The sequence below is a fragment of the Hyaena hyaena genome, unplaced genomic scaffold (genome assembly GCF_003009895.1).
Source record: "Hyaena hyaena isolate Hyena2069 unplaced genomic scaffold, ASM300989v1 scaffold_684, whole genome shotgun sequence".
NCBI classification, from domain to species: Eukaryota; Metazoa; Chordata; class Mammalia; order Carnivora; family Hyaenidae; genus Hyaena; species Hyaena hyaena.
This window is the reverse complement of record NW_024081316.1, coordinates 292,318-316,361: the sequence shown is the minus strand read 5'-3', so window position 1 is coordinate 316,361 and position 24,044 is coordinate 292,318. Positions and strand designations below refer to the sequence as shown.

At 37.1% G+C, this 24,044-nt stretch overlaps 1 protein-coding gene across 6 annotated transcripts in view; it reads left to right on the top strand.

The window, feature by feature from the left end:
* SPOPL (speckle type BTB/POZ protein like) overlaps window positions 1-24,044 on the top strand; it is a 72,806-nt gene that overhangs the window by 4,343 nt on the left and 44,419 nt on the right. For 2 of the 6 annotated variants that reach the window (XM_039217386.1, XM_039217384.1), the window contains one exon: window positions 6,274-6,330. The exons of the other annotated variants lie outside the window; for them this stretch is intronic. The gene's annotated coding sequence lies outside the window, so the exon portion shown is untranslated. The remainder of the gene's footprint in view (window positions 1-6,273; window positions 6,331-24,044) is intronic. 6 annotated transcript variants of the gene reach the window in all.

Here is a 24,044-nt window from a genome sequence, read left to right as displayed (position 1 = left end):
ATTGCCTAGGGAGAGAGATGATAAAGGGATATTGTAGTCCCCTATGAATCTTCAACATTAAACATTGGGAAAAAGAAATGGATCAAAGGAGACTGAGAACATGTAACTAGAGTTGGGAAGAAATTTTCTTTGGCATCACTGAAGCCAAGGCAGTAGACTGAGAAAGGGAGTGGGTAATCAACTATGTCAACTATATTAAATCAAGCTGAGAAAGCAATTAAGTTGGTAACTAAAAAGTAACTTTTGATTGAGCAACATGAAGGAAATTTTATATTTCTCAGTAGTTGTCCATCCATAAACTAGCTGATGATGAATTTTGTGTTAATCTGATAAAGCAACAGTCCTAAATTTAGGATAAAATTATCATATCTATAGCATGAGCTCTCGTCCTTCCTCGATTCAGATCCATGTTTCCATTTGTCACCATCTAAATGTTCTATAAGCATCTCACATTTTTTCTACAGCTCATTTATTCAGAGCATATTCAAATAATATGTTTTTTAAGTACTATTTATCAGGCATTGAATACTAAACTTTTAGAAATGCAAATACACTTCAGAAACTAGGGGTAGTGGACAGTTAAATACTGTTATAGTGTGATTAGTGCTGTCATTGCAGCTTATTCAGGTTGCCTGGAACCACAGAGAAGTGGCATCAGAGAAGGCTTTCTTAGGAAAATGACACTTGAGCAGAGCGTTTCTGAACGACCAGTGGAGAGGTGGAGAGAGGGCAATGCAGTAGTGAGAGGTTCAAAGAAATGATACTTCAGGTATTTTGGAAGCATGCCAAGGCAAGGAATTGTGGCTCTAGCATGTACATCATAGGTTAGAGAGCTTTGCTGTGCCATTCAAAAGTTTCTTGTACTTGTATACCTCTTCCTGTTTGCCGATTTGATTAATATTATCACCACCCATGTAGGTACCAATCATGGAGACATCTGCTGAACATCTTCAAAAATTAGAGGTTATCTTTGTTGTAGCATTTCTTGTCCAAGGTGAAGTTTTATTTTTACTGGTTAGCTTTATATTTTATATGTTATACTCATAGAATCATTAAGTAATTGATAGCATAACTTAAAATATCTATTATGCTTTGGTGATTTTGTTTTTATAGGAGAAATTTTATATGTATAACTTTTTCTCAAATGTAGAGAGTTGTAAATGAAGGCCTTGGTAAGAATAGCTAAGATTTTGCTACTAAGCCTCAGGTATGTGCTCAGAAACAGTACCCTGATCATAAATACTATTTTAGATGTCTAAACGTCCCTGGATGTACCCTCTTGCCCCATAGTAGAACACAGTTTATCTGCAGGGATTACCTTCTGAAAAATATTGCAGTTGACAAAACCTAATTGGCAAGATCAGTTTCATAGAAAATAGTGTATTAAAAGGGAAAATGATGTTAAGTGGATTTTAGAAACATAGTAAATATTCTAGAATTCACCTGGTTATGTTTATGTATTTATTTTGAAAGAGGGAGAGAGAGAGACTGCATGAGCAGGGTAAGGGGGCAGAGAGGAGGGAGAGAAAGAACCTGAAGCAGGTTCTGCGCTATCAGTCCAGAGTCCAACGTAGGATTTGAACTCAGGAACCGTGAGATCATGACCTGAAACAAAATAAAGAGTCAGTTGCTTGATCAACCAAGCCTCCCAGGCACCCCTAGAATTCACCTGCTTTAAAATAAGAGTGGAATGGGCTTTATCAAAATTTGTTTCTGAATTCAGTGAATTATTGTAGAAATGTTGCCATTCTTCCCCGCCCCCCAAGTTTGTTTATTTATTTTGAAAGAGAAAGAACTTGAGTGAGGGAGGGACAGAAAGAGAGAGTCCCAAGCAGGTTCCACACTGTCAGTGTAGAGCCTGATGTGGGGCTTGAACTCACCAACTGAGATCATGACCTGAGCTGAAATCAACAGATGCTTAACCAAATGAGCCACCGGAAATGTTGCTATTCTAATCTGCTGAGTGGTCTTCCTTAAATTTTGTATCAAGAAAATTTGTAAAATTTTGTAACTTTTTAAAAAAATTTATTATGTAAGAAAATTGTAACTTTTTAAAGTTTTTTAAAATGTTTTTATTTATCTCAGAGAGAGAGAAAGAGAGACAGCGTGGGCAGGGGAGGGTCATAGAGAGAGGGAGATACAGAATCTGAAACAGGCTCCAGGCCCTGAGCTAGCTGTCAGCACAGAGCCTGATGTGGGGCTCAAACCCACGAGCAGTGAGATATGACCTGAGCCGAAGTCGGATGCTTAACCGACTGAGCTACCCAGGCTCCCCAGAAAATTTTAACTATTAAAGTTTATTTTTATTATTATTACTGGCTTTAATATCTTTTGCTATTGCCTTCTCCCTGGTTTTTAGTTCTTTAAATCTTACTAAAGTCTCATAAAACAACTGTGTATTTATTATATACTATGGTGAGTCTTACACGTGTCCTTTTCCAGGCCTTTTATTTATATCCATGTATAGACCTCCTCTGTGATATTCTTCAGATTTGCCTACATGCTCTAAAGGAGGACAGAATAATTATTAGTATTATATCCTGAATTATGTTCTATAACTACTGTATGTGAAATGAAACTTTACATAGGCAAATGATAGCAGATTAAAAAATATTATCTACAAATATAAAATTGCATTACCTCAAACTATGGTTGGGATAGGTTGTTTATACACCTAGAGCTAATGTATGATGGGAGTAATTCATCTGTACTATGTGAATATGCCTAAGACTTATTCCTTTGAGGTTGTCATATTTGCTTTCATTCTTTATTTGACACAGGAATAAAACTAATTAGGAATGACAATTTAAAAAGAGGTGCTTACTCTCCTATTAAGTAATGTAAGATCTCAAAGGTTGTAGTATGACTGAAAAGTAGTATGACACTTAAAATACTAGAGATTTATTAGCAAAGAAGGAACCATTGTCTCCTCTCTGGGTATGTTTTTTGAAGCAAATTTAACAGTTTTCTATTGTGTGGATACATTTGTGCCTCTCTTGCTCCCCCTCCCAAGGGAATGTGTGTGTGTGTGTGTGTGTGTGTGTGTGTGTGTGTATACACACACGTATATATGTTTATATATGTATACATGTGTATACATGTGTATAAGTTTATGTATGTATATATGTGTATATGTAATGTGTGTGTGTGTGTGTGTGTGTATGTATGTATCTATATGGTAAGGAGGGCAGTTGACTCAAGGCACTTTTTTTCAGTTGTAATTTGGTTATAATTTTTGCTGTTTTAGTGGGAAATTCCCCTGATTGTAAATAGTTTTCATCCTGTAAGTAAAAACCAAAAACAAATCCACAAAACTATTGAATATAAATTCATCCTGAAATTGTCAAGGCCTATATTGACACAGGAAGCTTCCAAATACGGAAATTAATTCAACTTGATTTAATTAAATTTTGGTAGCAATCAGGATCAGTTTAAACCTCTTTTAACTGGTTATTCAGCGTGGCAGTTGAGCTTCAAGTTTAGTATACCCAGTTTCATTAGAGCTCAAGTGGAGTGTGGGCATACACTAAGTGGATTGGTCAAAGAAAATCTTTTATGTGAGCATTTTAACAATGGCATTTGAGAACTGGCTTGAATCAAGTGGTATTTGGGAGTATCTTGGTTTATGGTTTATTCTTGGTGATTTTTATTTTCTCAGGTGTCTTATTTTCACCATTGTTTTGTTTGTTTGCTTCCCCCACTGTACGTCCCTTATCAAAAGTTTCATCATCAAATTGTCTAATGAAGCCACTATTTTTTCCTAGCAAAGGCCAAGTTTACTTGAACGTGAATGTGAGAAACTGACAACTTAGTATGGTGTATAGGCATTTTTACATGGAATTTTCTCATAGATCATTTTGATTTAAAGAGAAGAACTCCTCCCACCCCCCCACCCCCACCTTTTGAAGTTTTATTTATTTACTTAGAGCTGGAGAGAGGCAGAGAGATAGGGAGAAAGAGAATCCCAAGCACACGCTGCACTGTCAGCATAGAGCCCAATGTGGGGCATAAACTCATGAGCTGTGAAATCATGACCTTAGCTGAAACCAAGAGTTGGATGCTTAACCAACTCAGCCACACAGGTGCTCCAGAACTGCCCTTTTTAAAACTTTTATTTTAAGGTTTGTTTATTTTTAAGAGAGAGAGAGCGCGCGAGAGCACACATCAGCAGGGGAGAGATCAGAGAGAGAAGGAGACACAGAATCTAAAGCAGGCTCTAAAGCAGAATCTGCTGTCAGCACAGAGCCTGATGCAGGACTCCCACTCACGGATGGTGAGATCATGACCTCAGCCTAAGCAGATATTTGACTGCCTAAGCCACCCAGGGGCCCCCAGCACTGGCCTTTTTTATACCACTTTTATCAGACACTGTGTCAAGTACATTAGATACTTTATGCCTTTAGGTACAGATAAGGTTTTGAATTGTACTTGCCATCAGTTGCCAGATGCAGTATTTTATGTACCCCAGGGAGAGAAAACACCATCAATTATAATTGTAAAATGCCATCAACTTTAGAAATGTTGACATATGGGGGGAAAATGAGTATTTTAGAATTAATGAAATGTGGCATTAATGCTGCCTCATTTTATGGTTATCACCCCAGACCCTCAAAATACTAACCTCCCAAGATGAGATGAAAATTTATCCTGCTTTACCTCAAAGCTTCCTAAATTCTAAAATTCTGCTGCACTCTAGAATTCTAAAATTCTGCTTTACTTCAGAACTAAGCAGCATAGCACAGAGGTTAAGAGCATGCATCCAGACTGCTATTTAACAGCTTTGTGAATTTAAGCAGTTAGTTACCATCTCTGCCTTAATGTTCTCATCTATAAAATGGAAATGATAACAGCGCTTATCATTTGAAAGCATTGTTATATAAGAACTAAATGAGTTATGTTTACATATAGAATAGTGCTTTTACATAATTAAATGTGTAATTGTTGGTTAAATAGGAATAATATTGTTATTTTTGATTTAGGATATATAAGTAGATGATTTGCTTAAGAGGGAGGGAAAAAGAACCTTATCAAATGGGTCATTGGTATTTGGGGCACACAGTGAAGATTAAGTATTTTGTTGATTTATCTTTTAAAACTAATGTAAGATAGCAGTCTTGACAACTTTGATATCTTAAATTGCATTTCTATTTTCCTAAAAATAATACTATATAAAGTTTCAGCTGAAATCTCCTTTTCTTTCTACTGTGTTATGTCTACTGTGTTATGACAGTTACTCAGAATACTGACATGCTGTGATGGATGTCTTGAAAATAACCTGTGATATACTTATGAGTCTGTCAACCCCATGAGGAATTCATTCAGAAATATTTTCAAAGGGTTTCAAACTAAAGAACCATGTTTTAATTTTAGTTAAAACATCCTATTTCTGCATTGTGAAATAAATGGAATAAAAATACTGAGGCAGTTTTTGTTTACTTTGATGGTTTCATATATTGATGATTTGTTGGTTCTTTGAGATATAAAATCTTATCATATACTTTAATAATAAGAATAGGTTAAGGGACACCTGGGTGGCTTAGTTGGTTTAGCGTTTGTCTTTGGCCCAGGTCATGGTCTCATGGTTCATGAGTTTGAGCCTTGCATAGGGTTCTCTGCTGTCAGCACAGAGCCCACTTTAAATCCTCTGTCTCCCTCTCTCTGCCCCACTCCTGCTTGTTTTCTATCTTGCTTTCTTTCAAAAATAAGCATTTTAAAAAATAGGTTAAGATTTTCCTTTGAACTTCTTGATTTTTCTCATTCTCACTTTTGCTTTGTTTTTATTTTTTCTGTTTTGAGCTCATATCATTTCATTTATTATATAGTTATGGACCAACTGTTAAATATCAGGTTCTGTGTTTACAGTGATGAATTGGAAATAGCCCTTAACCTGAAAGTCTCATTATTTGGGATTTATTAGTACTGTCTAGCCATTGAGTGCTTAGGCACAGTGCTGTAAGCTACATATGCACTCTTTATTTTAATCCTCCTAACTACTCTGCTAGGGTAGGTCATTACTTTTCAAATGTTTCTTCTAAATGATTGGCAGAAGATTGAACTCTTGGCTGATGGGACGTGAAGATCTGAGTGTTCCAGGTAATGGTGGAGGGGGTGAGAGCTTTCATGTTAACGTTTTTTTCTAACTTTTAGTGTTTTCTCCTGAAAAGGATTTGACTTTTGGATTCTGTTATCTTAATACAGCATTCTTTGTTTTAATATAAAAATGTTTTTAAATGAGCAAGAAAGATTTAAAAAAGTGTTCTGTCCTAATTTTAGACTGGAGGGAACATGGCACTGAGAACAGGATTTTATTACAGACATCCAGGAGTCAAGGTAGTTATTTATTTATTAAATCTTTTTTTAATTTTAGGTAAATTTTTACTGAAGTTTAATATCCATTTGAAGACATGCATACGGCATCATATAGCATGTACACCTTTGTGTCTTGCTTCTTACCCAAAACATTTCTTTTTATATGATTCATGTAGTACATAGCATAGCTTATTCATTCTCATTGTTCTGTAGTATTCTGTTCCATTGTATGACTATATACACCATATGTTATCCATTTTACTGTTAGTGAACATCTAGGTTGTTTCCAGTGTTGAGCTACAGTGAATAGTGCTCCTATAAAATATTCTTGTATGTGTCTTTTGCTACATGCAAATTTCTATGTTTCTGTATTATAACCTATAATTCTGTAATTTATGTTCCTTGTAGTGAAACTGTTCCATCATGGTGTTTGCTTGTGTTCAGATTTAGTATGTATTATCCAGTGTTTTCCAAAGTGATTCCTTTCCCCACTCATACCCACATACCCTCCCACATGCATACCCAGGAAAAGTAGAATAGAGATATGTTTATTTTTACAAAACCCATCAGATGATTCTGGCTGCCTTGTCAGATGATAAGATGCAGAATATAAAACAAATTTAAGTATAATTTAAGGAAAATGAGTCTGTCATGAAAATGATAGCTTCACTATATAGTTCACTGACTTTCTGACAGATGGCGCATTTCTCCCTAACTATTGCTAAACACAGGAATGGTTTTAAGATTTTGCAAGCTGGTGAAAAGTTTTGTAGGCTAGTTTATTGAATGAGTCTGCAACATTGGCTCAAAGCTCTTATTACACAATGCTGGAATGCACTTGCTCTTACTTGACTGTCTACCCAGATTGTAGGTTGTATAGGTTCAGTGTGTGTGTGTGTGTGTGTGTGTGTGTGTGTGTGTGTGTGTGTGAGAGAGAGAGAGAGAGAGAGAGAGAGAGAGATTTTGCTACCCCTTAAATAAGGGAAACATTGTCTACACAGCAGAGCTTACTCAGCTTTCAGATCTTGAAAGTTAAGAAAATTTTAACCATATGCCCACAGCATGCTGTATTCTGTTTTATATTTAATTTCTTGTTATGTGTGGAATTTTCTTATGTCAACAGAAGGCAGTGTTGCTAATATATTTTTCATTATCAAATAAGGTAGTAAAAACCAGGGATTCAAAAACTATTTCCACTTGTATATCCTTTTTAGTATTAGGATTGTGGTTATTCCTCACTCAGTGAATGTAGATCATGTTAGAATAATAGGTAGGGAATTATGGTAGAAAAGTGCCATTCTTTTATCTGTTATTCTTAATTAGTTGTTGATTTCTTCTTTTAAGACACACAGAGACTCATATATTGCAGATAAGAGAGTTTTCCCTTTTTAACATTTTCATATGTCTTTTTTATAGCTAATATATACATTTTAAAAGTAAGTAGCCTCCACGCTCAGTGTGGGGCTTGAATTCACAACCCTGATATCAAGAATCTCAGGCTGAACTGACTGTGCCAGCCAGGTACTCCTATAGCTTATATTTTATATCTGACTTTATTTCTTATTGCTTCAAAATACTGTTCCTGGGTAGAGCAGCCATTTGATAAATACTTGTGCCCTCCATATTCGTAAGTAGTTACTGATTATTGCGAGTCATAAGAATCTTGGAATTATTAGCTCATCAGAAGAGCCGAGATGGTATTCAAGTCCTTAAAGTGTTCCCATGAGGTGCAAAAATGATTTAGTTTATTTTGCAAAGCATTTCCTTGTGAGAGAGGAAGGGCTGGTAAGTATATGGAAACAATCTCCTTTTATTAAGTCCAGTTCAACCGTGCGCTACATCATTTCAGAAAAGACTGGCTTAAAACCCAGGATCTCCTAAGGTGTTGTTCTTCATAGGTCATTTTGCTGTATTTCTTTCTCTTTTCCTTTCGATTTCTTTTTCTTTTTTTTCTTGTAAACTAGCAGTTGTGTGAAATGTTTTTCTTCAAGAAAATGTTTTTCTTTAAAATTTTTTAATGTTTATTAATTTTTGAGACAGAGATAGAGTGTGAGCAGGGGAGGGGCAGAGAGAGGGAGACACAGAACCCGAAGCAGGCTCCAGACTCTAAGCTGTCAGCACAGAGCCCGATGCGGGGCTTGTACCCATGAGCGTCAGATGCTGAACCAACTAAGCCACCCAGGCACCTCAAATAACTGATGTATTGAGTGGGAATGTACAGTTGGCACCTAGTGTTGTGTCAGGTGCACAGAAAGCACTCAATAAATTAGCTTAATGTGTATGAATACCAATATGAAACTGAAAGACAGACCTAGTTTACAAAACATGAACTATTCAGAAGAGCAGAGTGAAATTTCCTTAAATATGTATTTCAGGTTTTATTTTTACTTAGCTCTGCAACAAGTATCATATCAGCTATTAACACCATTGCTCTCACATTGCTTATCTCTAACAGCTTCCATTTCCATTTTAATGCAAGTAATGTGGAGGTATAGTTGGAAAAAGACAGGCTGATGTCCAAATGTCTCTCTGGCATTATGTAACATTTACAAGAACTTTCTGGAATAATGAAAATGATGAATACCTTGACTGGGCAGTTTTTATACAGGTGAATACACTTCAAAACCCATTGAAATATAACTGGAAGACCTATTTATAAAACAACACAAATTTAAAAAAAAAAATAGGACTTATAACCCTTGAATAAGTACTTTCATTTTCTGGCCCTTAGCTTTCTCATCTTCAGAAAGGGAATACTTTCCTCACTCAGAACGATTTTAAGGACTATGAAAGAGATAAGTTCTGTAAAGTACTTACAGTAGTTTCTGCAGTTTGTGTCCAACTCTGGATCCAGTAAAATTAACCCTATACACTTTTTAATTTTATCTGAGTCCCAAAACAATTATCTGAACAAATTAAAAGCTATAGTATCTCCTCTTCTTTTTCCTACTTTTATCCCAACCCATTTGATTAAAGCTTTTACCCCCAGTTGTGTTTTGTTTTTTGCAAAATCATAATGGAATCTTTTCCATTTTTCATGTTTTTCCTCCTGCTCATTTAGAGAGGATCAAAAATGTTAACCTTAACTAACTGAAGACTTCTTTACCCATCTTGCCCAAAGTTAATCAAGCTGCTACAGTTTCTTCCTCTAAGAGCTTAATGCTCCAATGACAGGAAACAACACAGTAAGCCATTGCCAGAGATTAGAATTGTAAAAATTGCTTAAAGATCTGAAAGATACACATCAGTTTTGCAATGTCCTACTGCCAATCTCTAAAAGTCAAGAAGAGTCCTCCAAATAGCTTAATTACCCTTTATAACCCATTAAGAAACTACCATCCACTGATATATGTAGTTATATAATTCATTTCCCATATTACCATTTCAAATACAAACATGTCTAATTAAAACGGGGTAATTCCATTCGTTGAAAATACAATTGTGTTAAAGTAACAGTTCCTTTTTACTAGTTTTTAAATCATTTCTTTAAAGTGTCTAAGCAACGCTCTTTTTTCTAGGATTCCAGGGCACTGGTACAGTTTCACATTCGCCTAGCATTTATTGAACAAACATTCATGAAGTATGTAAACAAGTCAGGCACTAGAGCAGCAAACATAAGGTCAGAGAGGCAAATAAAAACTAAAACAGATAAAATAGAACTGCTAAAACAAGGTCCTTTTCTTTTTTCTTTTTTTAATTTTTTTTTTTTTTTTTCTGAGAGAGAGACAGGGTGAGCAGGGGATGGTCAGAGAGAGAGGGAGATACAGAGTCCGAAGCAGGCTCCAGGCTCTGAGCTAACTGTCAGCATAGAGCCCGACACAGGGCTCGAACCCATGAACTGTGAGATCAGGACCTGAGCCGAAGTTGGACGCTCAACTGACTGAGCCACCCAGGCGCCCCAGACAAGGTCTTTTTCTTACATCTGTGAAGAATCTAGAAAAAGGGAGTTGGGAGTAGAGTTCTTCTGATTTTGTGCTGTTGCTTCCAGACCACTTTTCTATCCTTTTGCCAAAACTGAATCACAACCGCAGGAGTCCAATGCTACATTCTCTTACTCTCTTCTCCCTTCTATCATCTTGCCTCTCTTCCAGGTTGGCTCCTTTATGGAGGACTTCAACACCTGTCTCCATGTCTTCTCCGCAGTTCCTGCCATCACCTTGGATGGCTGCACTCCTCTGGACTTCCAGTCTACCAGCAGCAGAGTTCCTTAATCTTCCTGACTGATCTTACCCACTTGAAATTTCAGCAACTTTTTTCAGAGATTCTGACTTGGAACTTCCCTAGAATAGCTTGAGCAACTTCAGGACATCATTTTTATAACAGAGCTAATTCCAGTCTGTCACCAATTTAATCCCCCAATACTTCTTATTAACAGCACTTCATTAGCCCTTCCCATTCCTAAGACATTTTGGCTTCACTTCCTTCTCTATCAAACTCAAACCTACAATGCCCTACTTCAAACACTCTCCAGCAAACATGCTTAACATTTCTCTCCTTTGTTCTTTTACTACAGCCTTTCTGTAAACCCTCCACTCCATGTCAATCTAACTACCCATTGCTCCTTTATTTGGGTTTCTGAGCAATGGTGTAAAAAGTCTTTATAAGCAGAAGAGTAGCTTCTTAAGTGGATGCTTTCATTAAATACATATTTCTGTTTTTAACTATCTGTTGTCAAAAGGGTTTGTTGCAAAGTAAGTCTTACTAATTAATGATATAGTTGTTAAAATGAATTAGAAATTCAGCTACTCAAGTTGTACTCGACTCATTTTAAGTGTTCAATAGACACAAGTGGCTAGTGGCTTATCGTAATGGAAAGTGGAGATTATAGACCGTTGCCACCATTGCACAAAGCTTTATTAAACATTGCTGCTCTACACATTCCATGGCATAACTATGAAGCCACTATTCCAGCTCATATAACCTATAATTTCCCACTATATATTGCATTCCTTTTGACTTCACTCTTGCAAGCTAAGCACCAACCGTGGAACAGGCTGGTGCCTAATGTGGTCAATAAGGGCAGTGGCATCATAACTATCTTTTACCATCACCTAAGACCAAAAGGAGTTTGTTGCCTCTAGTCACTTGTGTCCCAGCCCACTTCTAATCATGGAAATCCCCATCCTCATACTATCATTAAAGGAAGGTGTTGGTTACACTTTATCTGAGAAGGTTTAGAAAAAAAGAAGCATACTCAGTAAATTCCTTTCAGATTTTACCAACTGTTAAAGACAGAACTTATTAATGCACGTGTCTCACATATTACTAGAGCATGGCAGCAGCTGGAAGTAAAAATTCCATACGGTAAGAGAAAGTAGACTTTTTGGACCTTTTAGTTATTAAAATCTAGAGGGAAAATTGGCAAAATAGTATGCCTTAGGATAAATGGTAGTAGGGCTCTATATATCTACATCATTAGATACTGCATGTTCATCACCATTAAAATGACTTTATTTTCCTTAAAGAAAAACATATTCTTGGGGCACCTGGGTGGCTCAGTCAGTAAAGCATCTGACTTTGGCTCAGGTCATGATCTCATGGTCTGTGAGTTTGAGCCTCCCATCGGGCTCTGTGCTGACAGTGCAGGGCCTGCTTGGCATTCTCTCTCTTTCCCTCTTTCCCTGCCCCTCCCCCACTAGCTCTTTCTCAAAATAAATTAACTTAAAAAAAAATTTAAAAACATTTTCAGGCGGCCTGGATACTCAGTTGTTTAAATGTCCAACTTCAGCTCAGGTCATGATCTCACGGTTCATGGGTTCGAGCCCCATGTCAGGCTCTGTGCTGACAGCTTAGAGCCTGGAGCATGCTTTGGGTTCTGTGTCTCCCCCTCTCTCTGACCCTCCCCTGCTCACATTTTGACTCTCTCTCTTTCTCTCTCAAATATTTAAAAGAAATTTTTTTAAATACACCAGGCATTTGAGGTGGTTATCATATATTATTCCGTTTTTTGAGATATTACCATTTATTATCATCATCATCATCATCATCATTATCATCTTACAAATAAGAAAACTGAGGTCCAGAGAACTCACACAGCTTCAGAATTTGAACCTAAGCCTAATATCAGAAACCAAATTCTTAACGCTGGTTGTATTTCCTGGATTATTCTGTAACACTAAATTATATTTGGTGCTTTGTTTTTTAAGAGGCATTAAGTTATACACTGCTAGGAAATACGTAATACTTTTCCAGTAGTTAACTTCAAATCCAGTTGGTGTATCTTTGCTTACTGTCTGCTGCCTTCTTTATGAGGCCAGTGGTTACGTAAATGTGAAAATGTATCAAAGAGCATATTCAATCAATTAGAAAAATTATAGTATTGTCAATTAAAACATATTCAATTTGTGGCTAACTGGCTATATTTTGTTGTTTCTTTTTTTTTTTTTTCCCCTCAATCCACACTTTTTTTTCTTTTTTCTTTTTTTTTTCAAATAGTTTATTGTCAAATTAGTTTCCACATAACACTCAGTGCTCATCCCCACAAGTGTCCTCCTCCATGCCCATCCCCCCTCCCCCCCACATCCATCAGTCCTCAGTTTTTGTCAGCATTCAAGAGTCTCTCATTGTTTGCCTCTCTCCCTTTCCCCCACCATTTCCCCCCTTCTTCTCCCCCTTGTTCCTCCGTCAAGTTCTTCCTAGTCCTCGTATACGTGCAAACTGTATGACCTTAGATCACATTACTTCCATGTTTTAGTTTCCCTATCTGTAAAATAGAAGCAACTACTTCACAGGGTTGTTTAAGAGGATCAAATGAGATAATATGTGTTAGAGTAAAGTTCTAAAGTGTGAGGTAAAATCTTAGGGATTATTATTGCAATAAATTTTAGACTGTGCAAGAGGCATTGGTTATAGAAGTATTTGAGTAGCTAGAGAGCAATTCATTTTACTGAGAAAAATGGTATGAGATTATAGATTGATTAGTAAAAGTTCTGAGGAAGAGGTGGCAATTAAGATGGACAAACTAAAAAAGTGTTGGTGCTTTGGGATGCCTGGGTAGCTTAGTCGATTAAGGGTCTAACTCTTGATTCCCACTCAGGCCATGATCTCATAGTTTCGTGAGTTCGAGCCAGGTGTTAGGCTCTGTGCTGATTGATAGTGTGGAGCCTTCTTGGTATTTTCTCTCTGCCCCTGCATTGTTTGCACTCTCTTTGTCTCTCTCAAAATAATTAAATAAAATTTTTTAAAAATGTTGGTACTTAAAGAAGGGATAAGATTAAATTAGCATTTGTTAATTGAGATATTATTACTGTTCTGAGTTGGGTAAAAAAACTGTGGGATAGTACTGTAATATATAAATTTGAGTTTGAATTAAATTAACTTTGAGGGGCCCCTGGGTGGCTTAGTCAGTTAAGCATCTGACTTCAGCTCAGGTCATGATCTCGTTGTCTGTGAGCTTGAGCCCCGTCTTGGGCTCTGTGCTGACAGCTCAAAGCCTGGAGCCTGTTTCAGATTCTGTGTCTCCCTCTTTCCCTGCTCCTCTACTGCTCACACTCTGTCTGTCTCTCTCAAAAATAAACAAACATTAAAAAAATTTTTTTTAGTTAACTTTGAAAATTTTTGTTTCAAAAATTTTTAGCATGTATATATTTCCATGCTGTTTCACACATGTTTTACATAATTATGCATAGGTAAATTCTGATTGTTTTGTTAGGAGCTTTAAGCCACTTCTGAAATGTTCAAACCTTAATAGGCTAATGCCTAAGTAAACTCCAAGGTAATGCTTAGGTATTAAGAGTATCTGGATGATCTTGTTCCCTTAATCATGCTTTTGTTGCTTAAAAATACACCCCATGCATACATGTTTGAGTATCAACATTCAGTTTCAACTTTTTGAAATTTTTACCCAAAAAGATATGATCAGGTTTTTGTTTTTTTGGTTTGTTCTTGCACATATGAAGTTATAGAAGATCTTCCCTGGGGGACCTATGAGATCTAGTTCAAATTACGAGGTCAGGGACTGTCTGTAATCCTTCCTTGTTTCCACTGGGCCAAAGTGTAGGTTCCCCAGTGGGTCAGTGAATAAGAGAGTGAATACACTAATAAATGAATTATTAAAAAAAAAAAGAAAGAAACAACTGAGATGCTTTGCAATTTAGCCACATTGAATAGTCTCCTGACAGCTAGTCTTAACCCCTTTTAAAAACTTCACCACAGTTTATATATTACTACAGTTTAAAATGATTACCTTATGAGGTTCATTAACCATGGTTAAAAACTGATGATAAATAAAGTTGATTTTTAAAAACCCCAGTACTGTCTTTATAAGATTTCTGGAAATAACCTCCTTCTAAAAAGTGAAATATTTATTTGCAGATGGGCTTACATTTTTCTTACCATGCCTTGTATATAATTTTTTTACATAAGTAATGAGACAGTTGAACTAGCAGGACATAAAATTTTAGTTGTTTGCAAATGATGATTTAAAAAAAAATTTTTCTTTACTTTTTGGTGCCAAAACCCAGGAATTAATCTTTAATTTTTTTTAATGTTTATTTTTGAGAGAGAGAGAAATGGAGAGAGAGAGAGGGATAGCATGAGGGGGTGAGGCACAGAGTGGGGATAAAGGATCCAAGGCAGGCTTTGTTCTAACAGCAGAGAGCCCAATACAGGGCTCGAACCCACAAACCCTGAGATCATGATCTGAACTGAAGTTGGACACTTTATCAGCGGAGCCACAAAAGTGCCTACGAATGATGATTTTTAAAAGTGGCTCCCGAAGATCCAGTGCATTCTTAATATGTTATGGTGTAGGAAATGCAATAGGTTCTTTATGATATATAGTTGTTGTTGTTTTTAAAGAAGTTCATTGCAGTGTGAAGAAATTATGTGGTGATATCAAGTCTTGGTCTACAGAGTTTAAGTCTTACTATATTAACTTGTAGAACTAGATGGGACTTAATGATACTTGCCTCAGACTCTTTTTATAGCTAAAGTTCAGTGATGTGCAAAAGGGCATGGGCCTGAACCCATTTTAAAATCTAGGTCTCTCAACACATGGGCCCCAGAGCCTTTTTATCGCTTCCATTTTTATCATTGTTAAGGAAGATAACATATTATGTCTATATCTAGAAATGTTGTTAAATGACTTCTTACTCTTAGTCCTTTCTTTGAAAATACAATAAAGTAACAAATACAGTGATTTTTGTGGAGCTACAGTGTGTGTACACTGGGTTTGCCTTTTAGTTTGCTCTTGGTTTTTGTTTGTTTTCAGGGAGAACTTTGGTATTCAATGACAAGGCAACAGTAAGCAGAGGCTTTACATCTCTGTGCAGAAGACTTCACTAGTGTGTATTAATGGCCTTTAGGAATTGTCAAATGGAAAAAAAAAAAACCTTGGTATTAAATGTCCCTAAGTCTTTTGCCTTTCTTTATAAAGTTTTAATGTGTGTATGCAATTAAAATTTCCAGTTTACTTTTTGTGTTAGAGGATGTTGTGGATTTCAAAAGAGATTCTACAACACTGGAATAAGACCCTGGAACAAAGAAATTGAAAGCTAGCTCAATCTCTCAGGATACTACTCCAGTAAAATGGAAGATTTAGTCAGAGATAGAGGCCACATGGATAGCTAGGGAAGTGAGGATGAGGTTTTGCATTAGTTGTTTTAATAGCTTTCTGGTCTAACCCTCAGACTAGAAACAGTGGTTCTCAAGGTGAGATTCCTAGTTCAGCAACACCAGCACCTCCTAAGATCTTTGTTAGAAACGCACATTCTAGGAGCACCTGGGTGGCTCCATCGGTTGAGTGTCTGACTTCAGCTCAGGTCATGATCTCGCAGTTTCAGGCTTGAGACCCACTTTGGGCTCTATACTGACAGCTCAGAGCCTGGAGCCTGCATCAGATTCTGTGTCTCCCTCTCTCTGCTCCTCCCTTGCTTGTGTGCCTGTGCGGTCACATTCTCTCTCTCTCTCTCTCTCTCTCTCTCAAAAATAAACATTAAAAAGTTAAAAAAAAAAAAATGCACATTCTAGGGCCTGACTCAGACCCACTAAATCATTAACCCTGAAGCTGAGTTCCTCGTTTTCTGGCTAACAACACTTTCGGGTGATTCTGATGCACACTTAAGTGTGAGAATTGCTGCGTTAGAGAAATATAACCTGTAAGTCTACCATTTATAATCAATTAGAGACTGGGACTATTAAATTGGACCCTATAAAATTATCAGCATTCTCCTGCTTTTGATTTACAAAAACTTCAAACTTGTCAAGCTTTGAAGGAAGGGCATCCTTTATTTGGGGCAGAGAGTTCAAACTATAAAACAGTTATTTACTTAGGCCTCTCAGTAGTCAAAGTAGGAAAGAATTAAGAGTCCAGGTAAGTAAACTAGAAGGTAAACAAAGGTATTGGCCCAACCTCCATGTGTTGATTTTTCTTTTTTAAAACTAAGGCCCCAGGGCACCTGGTGGCTCAGTCAGTTGAATGTCAGACTTCAGTTCAGGTCATGATCTCACAGTTCGTGGGTTCGAGCCCCACTTTGGGCTCTGTGCTGACAGTCAGCTCAGAGCCTGGAGCCTGCTTCAGATTCTGTATCTCCCTCTCTCTCTTACCCTCCCCTGCTTATACTCTTTCTCTCTCTCAGAAATAAATAATAAAAAACATTAAAAAATTAAATAAAACTAAGGCCCTGTATAATTGCAGCAGCAGCAGCAGCCCTGGCTCCTGGATGCCCATGTTCTTCCACTCCCTCTAGCTCTTTTGGTTTTCCCCTTGTAGCCAAGAAGAAGGAATGATCTTCCCATCCCTAGCCAGTTTTTCCCTTCAGGCTTTAAAATATTGCTATTGGGGTGCCCGTATGGCTCAGTCGATTGGGCGTCTGACTCTTGGTTTCAGCACAGGTCATGATCTCACAGTTTGGGAGTTTGAACCCCATATCGGGCTGTGCACTGACAGCCTGGAGCCTGCTTGATATTCTCTCTCTCTCTCTCTCTCTCTCTCTCTCTCTCTCTCTCTCTCCCCCATCCCCCTCCCCCTCTCTCTTTCTCTCTTAAAAAATAAATAAACATAAAAATATTTTAAGTATTGCTGTTGCTGTATTTTTCATCACCCCTTGTTCTTGCCCCCTAAGATTCTTCTTTTTTTTTTTTTTTAATGTTTTATTTCTAGGAGAGAGAGAGACAGCGTGAGCAGGGGAGGGTCAGAGAGAGAGGGAGTCACAGACTGAAACAGGCTCCAGGCTCTGAGCTGGCAGTCAGCACAGAGCCCGATGCGGTGCTCAAACCACGAACCGTGAGATCATGACCTAAGCGAAAGTCGGTCGGTCGCTTAACCGACTAAGCCACCCAGGTGCCCCACCCCCTAAGATTCTTCTGAGTAGAACCTGTGTCCAAATACACTGTCCCTGAGTCAGATTGTTCTACCTAGAGTCAAAGCTATTTCTGTTTGGAAAAGACTTTCTCTCGTGGTATGCACATTTTAGTGAATTTTAGATTTTCAGGTGATCAGAACTACAAGATGACTTCTGCTTTCGTGTGTAGGTCTGAATTACCTATTCCATTAATTCCCTCAGACCATATAATTAGTCCCCTCACTCTTTTAAACACACACTGAGGTTTTGCAGTACAGAAATAGACAAAACACAAAAACCTTCCTAGGGATCATAGTAGATTAAGTAGTAAAATGCAGTAAATGAACGGAGTGATATAGGTGATTAGAAGTATTTAATGTGAGCTGACTATAACCATGAGTAATCAATTTCAGTTTCTAAATGGGCATACTGTGTCATGTACTGTTATAATACTTCTAATACCATACTTTTTTAAAAATTGAAGTCATAATTATGTTGAAATTCATGTTCCATGAGAGTGTCAGGATAGGAAGTCACCTTCCCACTCCCAATTCCACTTTTGCTGGAAATGGTGCCTCCTTTTATTTCTGTTAGTGGGTTTTATTAATAATATGTTTTTTGTTTATTAGCTCTGGACAGTATTACCTCTGTGAATGAGAGTTTTGTTCCTCTCCTTACTCCCTCCATCTCCCATTTATTCATTGTTAATTTTATATCATCAAGGTATTTATGTTTTTTGTAGCTATAAATTCTTTTTTGCTTTATTTACACATCAATTGTAAAAATTTTAAACCTTAAAATATTTATAATGTGATTATATAATACTTAACTGTAAAACAAAGTAGAATGGTCTCCCAGAGAATGAAATATAATCCTATGTACATTAAAACTTTACCAATTGAAAAAAATTTTCCAAATTCTAGTGGATTCTTTTAGTTTTTTTCAATTTCCTTCTCTTCCTCGGAGACCTGTTCAGTTTTATTGTTTATCAGTTCCATGTTTTTTTCCTCCTTGGATTTCTTTTTCATTTGGTTTAGAATTGTGGTCTTCAAAATGAGGCACCCATTCACATTAAAGGGGGTGCACAAGATAATTTTAGGAGGTTTCAGAGTGTATTGTAAATTAGATAATATGTTAATTTTTATCTGATTAATTTAAATTTCATATATAAAGCTTAGATTTCATTGGGTTCAGAATACCTCACTGAGTAATTCTCAATAAAGGCTGGCAAAATTTTCAAATGTTTGCTGTCTGAAAATATCCTTTATTTGGTTCACATTCTTGAATAAATTTCAGTATGGAATTCTAAGTTTAATATTTTTCTCCTATAAATCTTAAAAGCATTTATGGCATTCATATTTCAATGTGACTTGTTGCTTTGTAGATGACATGGTGAAACTCTGAACAGTTTTACCAGGATGCGTCTAAGTATAGATTTTTCATTAAGTATTCTTGGTACTTGGTAAGGCCTGCCTTTGAACTTGTGTCTTCCTTCAGATCATGGTAATAGTCTTCTCTCCCCCCCTTTTATACGTCCCTGTTTTTCCTGTTTTTATCCACTCCAGTAGCACCTATAAAGTGAATATTGGATCTCTTCAACCTGACCGTCATGTCCCTTGTTTCTCTTATTTCCTATATTCTTTGTGTTTTTAGTTTCCTCACAAGTAGTCTTTATCTTTTATTTTCCACTTATGCATCAGTTATGACCTTGTTTTTCTCACTCTGAACTTTAAAGAATTCTTTCCTAACCCGTTTTTCAAAGCAGCTTATTGTTGTTTTATTCAACTATACTATAGGAGAATTTTTTTTAAACACAGTCTTTGCAACTGCACATGTAAGTTTAAAAAAAATTTTTTTTAATTTATTTCAGAGAGAGTGAGACAGCGTGAGCAGGGTAGGGTCAGAGAGCAAGGGAGGTACAGAATCCAGTCTCTGAGCTAGCTGTCAGCACAGAGCCCGATGCAGGGCTTGAAACCACGAACCATGAGATCATGACCTGAGCTGAAGTCGGACGCTTAACCGACTAAGCCACTCAGACGCCCTTACGAGAATTTTTTTTGTAAGGTGTATTTATTTTTGAGAGACAGCATGAGTGGGAGAGGGGCAGAGAGAAAGGGAAACAATCTTCAGCAGGCTCCAGGCTCTGAGCTGTCAGCATAGAGACCAATGTGGGGGTCAAACTTGTGAGCCACGTAACACTGTTTGAGCCAAAGTCAGATGCTTAATGGACAGAGCCACCCAGGTACCCTTTTTTTTGAGTGTACTCTGCTGTGTTTGGTTTCCATTAATGTTTTGGGGTGAAGAACTGAGTTATTAATAATGGTGTCTGGCTGGCATGGTTTTCCCTGAAGTTGCATAGCTCTGTTCTCCACCAGGCTTCTTCCCTGAATGGGAAGGCCATGGACGCTTTCAGTGTAAGTGGGCAAAGTGTTTCAACATTACCTACTTATCTCTAGGTTGTATGGGTAGGTTGGGGACCCCCTGTCCCCCATGACAAAGTAAAGAGGACTTTATTTTGTGTGGTAGAGTATTTAATTTCTGTTAGGTATCATCTCTTCTTCTTGTCCCATTCCTAACATCTCTTCCAATATTCAGAGTTAGTCCAGTTTGTGTAGTCTCTCAAGCACTTGACACTCTTATAAGGAATGTATCCAGACAGGTGGCCAACTTCCTTTAGAGAGCAATTCTTCCGGCTTTGGCATGATGATAAAAGCCACAACTGCCAGCCTTGGGAAAAGGGAGGTTCCCAGCTGTCTCAGCTAGCCCAAATATTATTTCTAAAATAATTAACCAACCTTATGATTGCCACTTGGCCTTTTCCTGCCCTTTGTATTTGATGAAAGGTCAGTTCTTTGGGCCCCCTTGAAAGAACTGTGAATACCTCTAGTGTCTTGGATTGTGATTTTTTTTTTTCCCTTAATTTCTCCACCAATCTCTTCACACCTAATTTAATTTTTTTTGCTAATTTATTCCTATTTATGTGCCTCGATTTTCTCAAAATGTCTGAGCCACCAATATCACCCTTATTTTCCAGCCCTGTTAAGGCTTTTATTCTTTTGTAAGCACTTGTCATTTCATTGATAAATTAAAAGACAAAAGATAATAAATGTGCCCACTTGTCTGCCTAGAAGCATGTTCTGTTTTCAAAGCTCCATCTTGGTGCAATATCTGATCCAGGTATTTAGAAATTAAAAAATTGATAGAAGGCTTTATATCTTTCACATGAGTTTGGAAGAGGGAATATCCTTTTTGTTCTAGGTTTTTTAACCAGGCTTTTTGTTTGTTTTTCCTTCTGTTACTGACATGCTAGAAAGGGTATCTTTAAGAATTTGGTATAAGCTTAGGCTCACATCAAGGCTGGTATTGCCATGTTTTATTTAGCATTAAAATCTTGGGCAGATTTCATAGCTTTTTTGCACCCTAGTTTACTCATCTGTAACATTGGCAGAGACAGTTACTGCTTTCCTCATGGAGTTATTTTGAGGATAAATTAGATCAGTAGTTTGGCATGTGGAAAGTCTTTACAAAAGATCTCTTCTTACCATTATTAAATTGCTTCTATTAGGAAAAAGTTATACATTTTATTTTTTCTTTTACTTTTTAAGTTAGTTTTGAGAACAAAAGAGCATATGTGCAAGTGGGGGAAGGGCAGAGAGAAGGAGAGAGAGAATCCCAAGTAGGCCCCACACTGTCTGTGCAGAGCCTGATGCAGGGGTCAAAACTCATTACCTGCGATATCGAGACCCAGGCCAAAATCTAGAGTCGGACAGTTAATCAACTGAGCCACCAGGCATCCCAAAAGTTATACATTTTAGATAGCACTTTCCTTACAGAACAGGTAAGTTTCCAAAATCTTGGCTATTAAATGGATTATTGGAAAAAAATTAATATGATTCTCTTTGTAATACTGAAGATGTGTTTGCAGAGAAAAATCGCTTTGTTATATGAATTAAAAGCTTTTGGTGAAGAAGTTTGTTAGTGGTTTTCTAGAATCTATATAACAAGCATGCTTGCAGGGGTTGGCTGCTAGAGTCTTGTCCCTTCTTAGGAAATGCCTACTGGAATAGTAGAACTCTGCATTATTGTGCTCATGGGAAGCCAATAAATAACACTCATCTGATTGTCTCATTTTTCTCTGTGCCCACATCTGTAAAGCTATAACAAATATGATGTATATATTTTTGGTCTCAGAATATGTTTGTAATTCTACCTCTCACCACCCCCCTCACTTCATATATAGCTCAAACTCTTAAGTTTAAAACCTCAACTTCTTATTCTGCCTGACATAAACCCTCTTCATCATTCTAAACTACAAACCTTGATATCATTCATAATTTCCCAGTATCTTTTTATTTATTTTTGAGAGAGAGATAGAGACAGCATGAGCAGGGGAGGGCCAGAGAGAGAGAGGGAGATACAGAATCCGAAGACAAGCTCCAGGCTCTGAGCTAGCTGTCAGCACAGAGCTCGACATGGGGCTCGAACACAAACCGTGAGATCATGACCTGAGTTGAAGTCGGATGCTTAACCTACTGAGCCACCCAGGTGCCCTCTATTCCAACTTCTTATATCTTAGATTAGTTTCCCCTGCTTTTTTTTTTTTTTAATTTTTTTTTTTTAATTTTTTTTTTTTAATGTTTTTATTTATTTCTAGGAGAGAGAGAGACAGCGTGAGCAGGGGAGGGTCAGAGAGAGAGGGAGTCACAGACTGAAACAGGCTCCAGGCTCTGAGCTGGCAGTCAGCACAGAGCCTGACGCGGGGCTCGAACCCACGAACCGCGAGATCATGACCCAAGCGAAAGTCGGACGCTTAACCGACTAAGCCACCCAGGCGCCCCTAGTTTCCCCTGCTTTAAAACTTTGTCTGAATGAAGTCATACAGCATTTCTGACTTTTTTGTCTTAACATTATGTCTGTGAGATTCATCCATGCTGCATTCTCATTGCTGTATAGATTTCCACTATATGAATGTACCACATTTTATCCATTCTATTGTTGACAGACATTTGGGTATTTTAAAAAAGTTTTTATCTATTGCAAGAGCTTTATCACTTTATTTTTGTATTTATATCTACAGTCCACCTGTGAACATTCTTGTACATATCTTTTGATGAACATTAGAATGTACAACAGACATGGAATTGATGGGTTATAAACTGTTCACTTGCTTAGTTTTATTTTTTTTTTTAGACTGATCTTTATTTTTTTTTAGGTTTTTCCTTTTTTAAAAATATTTATTTATTTATTTATTTTTAGTTTTATTTTTTTTTTAAAATTTAATGTTTATGATTAAGACAGAGAAACACAGCATGAGTGGGGGAGGGGCAGAGAGAGAGGGAGACCCAGAATCTGAAGCAGGCTCCAGGCTCTGAGCTGTCAGCGCAGAGCCCAACGCGGGGCTCGAACCCACGAGCCGTGAGATCATGACCTGAATCGGACACTCAACCAACTAAGCCACCCAGGCGCCCCCATTTGTTTAGCTTTAATACTGCAAATATTTTTCCAAAGTGCTTCTGTTAATTTATACTTTCACTGTCCTGTAATTTTAAAGACTCAGTTCTCCTTATCTGCCAACATTTATTGTGTTGTCTTTTAAACTTTTAGCCATTCTGTTGCTTGAGTAGCGGTATCACATTGTTGTTTTAATGTATTTGTCCGGTAACTAATGAAGTTGAATACCTTTCCATATGTTTATTGACCTTCAGGATGTTCTTTTCCCTCCCTCTCCCCCCTTAAATTGTGCTGTATTTAAGTATTTGACCAATCTTTCTGTTCATTTGCTGCATTTTTTTTCTAATTTATGGGAATTACCTATGAATTCTGGATATAAGTCCTTTATTAGACTTATTTTTCCCTTTTACTGCTTTACTTTCATACTTAACATGAAAGTATATATGGAATTGATCATTGTATATGATGTAAGAGTCAGGATTTTATTTTTCTACATAACTGTCCATTTGACAGCGCTATTTATTAAAAGACCTTCTTTTCTTTTTTTTTAAGGAAAACATAAACCTATTTTTATTCAGAGATATCATGTACATGTAGAAAATCCTAAGGAATCAATACACACAAAATATTAATCAATAAAGAAATACAAGGGCACCTAGGTGGCTCAGTTGGTTAAGCATCCGACTTTGGCTCAGTTCATGATTTCACGGCTTGTGAGTTTGAGCTCTGCGTCGGGGTCCGTGCTGACAGCTCAGAGCCTGGAGCCTGCTTGATTTCCATGTCTCCCTCACTCTCTACCCTTCACCACCCCCTCTTTGTGCTCTGTTTCTCTCTCTCTCAAAAAAAAAAAAATTAATTTTTTAAAAAAGTAGACAAGTACAGCAAATTTGCAGGATACAAAATGATATTTTAAAAATCAACTGTATCCCCATATACTAGCAATGAAGAATCTGTAATTTAAAATTAAGCAAAGGAATTCCATTTGTTTTTTTTTTTTTTTTT